Genomic DNA, 4889 nt, shown 5'->3' with positions numbered 1-4889 from the left:
CCCGCCCCCGCCACGCCCCACCACCCAGAGTTTTCCATTTCTTCCTCTTCTATTCATATACAAATATACACACACACACCAAGGACAACTGCAGGAGACGGCTGGGAGAAAGTTGCCAATCCTTTGTATAAAGCCTCAGTCTTTACCTTTTCATCCGTCCTTCCACTCTTCTTTCTCCTGCCCTGTCTTGCCATTCTTTCTTCCAATCCCTATTTTTCTCCTCTTGACCTCTATCTTTCAAGATTCCCTTTATTAATATACAAGAAACTGATATGGCTGAGAGATCCCATGGGAAGGTGATAAATACAGGACTGCCAAGTTACGCAACTCCAAGGCCACAATTGGTATCATATGTGATGCTGTTGTTTTGTACCTTTTGATTTTTCAACCACATAAATGTGTAGTAGCTTTAATATATATTTAATTATATATTTAATTATATATTTAATCTTTTTGAATCTGACCTTGGTCCCCAACGGTAGACCACTGTTTAATTTCATGGTTACACTAAATAATAAAATGAAGCAGTTCTAGACCCTGCCCAGTTATAAATCTCTTATTAAACAGTGTTTTAGGATCAATAGAATAAGTTCAAAAAATACTCCTATTGTGATTTAGATTTTTCTCTCTTATAGGAACTTCAGAAAGAATACCATAGAAAAACCTAATGTTGTCAGAACTAGTTTAGGATGGAAATTTTAACTTTTCTAAATACAATAGAACAGTTCCCTTTTGTAGATTTTGGTTACTTAATTGTACTAAATGTGTTACATTTCATTTGGTTTTTTGTTTTTGAGATGGAGTGCCCAAGCTGGAGTGCAGTGGGGCAATCTTGGCTCGCTGTAAACTCTGCCTCTCGGGTTCAAGCGATTCTACTGCCTTAGCCTCTCAAGTAGCTGGGAGTAGAAGTGCACACCACTATGCCAGGCTAATTTTTGTATTTTTAGTAGAGATGGGGTTTCACCATATTGGCCAGGCTGGTCTTGAACTCTTAACCTCAAGTGATCCGCCTGCCTCGGCCTCCCAAAGTGCTGGGATTACAGGTGTGAGCCACCGCACCTGGCTTAAATGTTTGCATTTATTAAAGAAGGTACAGGTTTGCACTGCAGGGAACTCTAAAGAAAAATGAAGTCTGTAAGGAAAGTCATGGTACTTGAAAATTAATTTGGGAATATTTCAAATCCTTAACATAAATTTTATGAAGTCAGGGAACTGGGAGAAAGCTAATGGATAGAAACCGACCATTTTCAGAAAAATAAAAATAACCTCATTTACATACATGGCTCTGAGCCATAAGTCATTTCTGAAATTTCTTTTCTGGACATGGTATCTTTGTCTTGGCTAGCTCCCAGGGTGCAGCCCCAGGCCACCGGCTGCTCCCACTCTTGGGACCACTCTTTTCCTATATCACCTGTTGAAACAAGTAAGAGGGAGGACTTAATTAAGATGTGCTTTATTCTTGTGTTCTTGTAGACTTGTTCATTGTAAAATAGGATTTTCTGCATTTCAAGTCTTGTTTATTTTACAATGTTGTGGCATTTCTCCTATTAACTGGTCAACTTTTCCTTATGACTTGAATTTGGCACGTTAAATGTTCTCACTCCTTTAAAGTAGAATTAAACTGAGTCCTACTTGAGAATGGCCATTATTCTGTTTTTGAAATGTACTGTCCTTTGTAACTACATACAGAAATCTGCAAACCAGAAAATGTTTGCCCTTATTCTTTTTTGTCCTTTACCTTATTCAGGGCAAACATTTTCTGGTTTGCAGATTTCTGGATGTAATTACCTTGGTGGTTTAGTGGGCTTGAGTTTGTTTCAGAAGCTAAGTCGAGCAATCCTGACCCCTAGTTCTCCCAAACTGCACAAATTATTTCTAGTAACCTTCTCCACTAGACATGTGTTTATTTTGTAATTAATAAAGGGTAAAGAAGGCCTTAAAGGCATTTGTGCTTCAGGGCACTCAATGTAAATGAATTACAGTGCTCTTTGTATAACATCTTGGTTGATGGTAGACTAATGATGCCCTTTAAAGAAAGAAATGTGGGAATCATGAATAAAAATACTTCCAGAAATTATCAAAAGCCACATTATAGAAAGAAATTTTGTGTCTCATAGAACACTGATGGATTACTACTCATTGGTCACTAGTTATTTGAATAAGGCGACCAAGGGATTTTCCCAAATTTAGAAGATTCCTATGACTTACATATATAGACCTTCAGAGGGACTGTTCCTGAGTCTTTGAGAGGCACAGCAATGTCCTCAGTGATGTGGCTTCAGTGAAACAGTCATACAACTTAGGAGACTCCAACACAAGCAATTCCACTTTTGGGTATAAACATCAGAGTAGTGGTCTTCAAACTGGAGAAATAAGGTTCTTAGTTTCAAGAGAATCAATTCTGGATCTTTAACTTCCATATATGCTTTCTTCTAAACCTGATGTGCCTGAGAACTACTGTAGTCAAGTGGACCTAGTAGTTCCATGTCCCCATCTCCCCTTTCGCAGTGCCCTTTATCCCACTTTAAAAGGGAAAGGAATACCCCTCTCCATCTGAACACTGAAATGATGTACTGCCTGAAAGTGTAAAAACCTTCAAGGAGCTAAAGAGATCATCTGCAATAATGATATTGCTGCTAAGTAGCTGAATAATGTATTAACAAACCCTTTTAAAAGTTAACCTGTTTAATATTAATTTTTTTTTCTGGTAAATTGAAAGAGAACCTATTCAAACTATTCATTGAAAAATCATTAAAACTAAGATCACTAAGTGATGTGTGACATATAATTTGGGAAGCTTTCAAATAAATGAGTAACATTGCTAAAACAATTCCTCTCACTCACCATCTACTTATGTGAATAATATTACTCAGTGTTTACAATATAAAAGCAAAAACTAGGGATAAATGATCTAATGCTGAACTTGTCTCCTTCTAGGAATATGTAAACTTCATTTATGGTATATAAACCATTTTTTTAAGCCCAGTTGATTTTTTTATGTTTAATAATTATCAAAATTTAAAAGTATTTACTTGATTATACAAAAATACTAATGATAATTTGGAATAATTTTTAACACTGAGAAGCATTATGGTCAAGAAAGTTTAACACAATTTAAATTTTTATATAAAATTTGTTGCACGGAAATATGATACAGTCATCATCAATAAAAGATATCCACACATAATATATGTTATATCCAAATAAAAATCTGTATCAGAATTGGAAAAAAAAATTCAAGTTCAAAGAGACAAAAGAATGATGTAAAATTTCCCATTGTAAAGAAAGCATGTTCATTTTTTAAATGTTTTGATGGATAATGGTAACAAATTACTATGGTATTTATGAATATTGGATACATTTAAGAATTCTACTTTAAATGCTACATAGGCCAGGCACAGTGGCTTACGCCTGTAATCCCAACACTTTGGGAGGCTGAGGCGGGTAGATCACCTGAGGTCAGGAGTTTGAGACCAGCCTGGCCAATATGGCGAAACCCTGTCTCTACTAAAAATACAGGTGAAACCCCGTCTCTACTGAAAATACAAAAAAATTAGCAGGGCATGGTGGCAGGTGTGTGTAATCCTAGCTACTCGGGAGACTGAGACAGGAGAGAATCGTTTGAACCCGGGAGGCAGAGGTTGCAGTGAGCCGAGATCGTGCCATTGCACTCCAGCCTGGGTAACAAGAGCAAAAACTCTGTCTCAAAAAAAAAAAAAAAAAAAATTACATAACTAGGAAATTACTTCCTTTGCACCTACTTAAACTTACAATAAAAAAGTTCAATTCTAACTCGACCATGTGTAAGGAGGAAAAGTTTTTCCAAATTGTTTGTGGGATAAGCTAACAAAAAAGTTTAAAGACCCTTACTCTAGCAAAACTGTCATATATTGAAAGCAGAAACACGTATAGGGAAATTCATGTAAATATTATTTAAAACAGCAAAAAATTAGAACCTAAATGTTCCATATAGATAAATCAAATGTGATATTTTCATATGATAAAACATTATACAGCAGGTTAAACAAATAAATTAGATGAATTTATCAACATGGAAATATTGCAAGCTTTATCAGATACTAGTTAAATCTGATTCTCAGAATTACATTGGGCTCATCCTTCTTTCATTTCTCATTCTTCTCATGACAGAGAAACCCATCCAGAAAGTAGAATAGGCGTGACATTGCCCAAACTTTGGCCCTGAAGCAGAGAACTCTGAGTGGGTATGTAACATGATCATATCGCAGTTCTAATCATGGAGACTTCATCATTATGTAAGGTATTTTAATGACTACACTTGCTGGGAGTGGAAGGGAGATTAAACGGCTCAAATAACCAATTAGGAGGAAAAGGATTTCCTCATCATCTAGTCTTGCGTGACATAATGACGTTTCTGTCAACAACAGCCCGCATATGCCAAGGCAGTCCCATGATTATAATGGAGCTGAAAAATTCCTATCGCCTTGTGAACCTAGCCATCCTAACGTCATGAAGTAAGCATTACTCGCAGTTTGTGGTGATGCTGGTGCAAGCAAACTTACTGCGCTGTCAGTCATATAAGAGTATGGCACATTCAATTATGTACACTATGTAATACTTGATAATGATAACAACTGTTACCAGTTTATGTATTTACTATACCATACTTTTAATTGTTCTTTTAGAGTGTACTCCTTCTACTTCAGCTCTATGTATGTTACTAACTCTGAAGAGCTTCCGGTGGACAAAATGTGGATGTGGAAGACAGTGATACTGATGATCCTCACCATGTGTAGGCCTGTGCTTACATGGGTTTTTGTGTCTTAGTTTTTAACAAAATAAGTTTAAAAAATTTTTTAAAAATTAATTTAAAAATAGAAAAAAGCTTATAGGATATAAAGAAAATATCA

This window comes from Mandrillus leucophaeus, unplaced genomic scaffold (assembly GCF_000951045.1).
Source record: "Mandrillus leucophaeus isolate KB7577 unplaced genomic scaffold, Mleu.le_1.0 Scaffold376, whole genome shotgun sequence".
Classification (NCBI taxonomy): Eukaryota; Metazoa; Chordata; class Mammalia; order Primates; family Cercopithecidae; genus Mandrillus; species Mandrillus leucophaeus.
Note: the sequence above shows the minus strand (reverse complement) of the source record.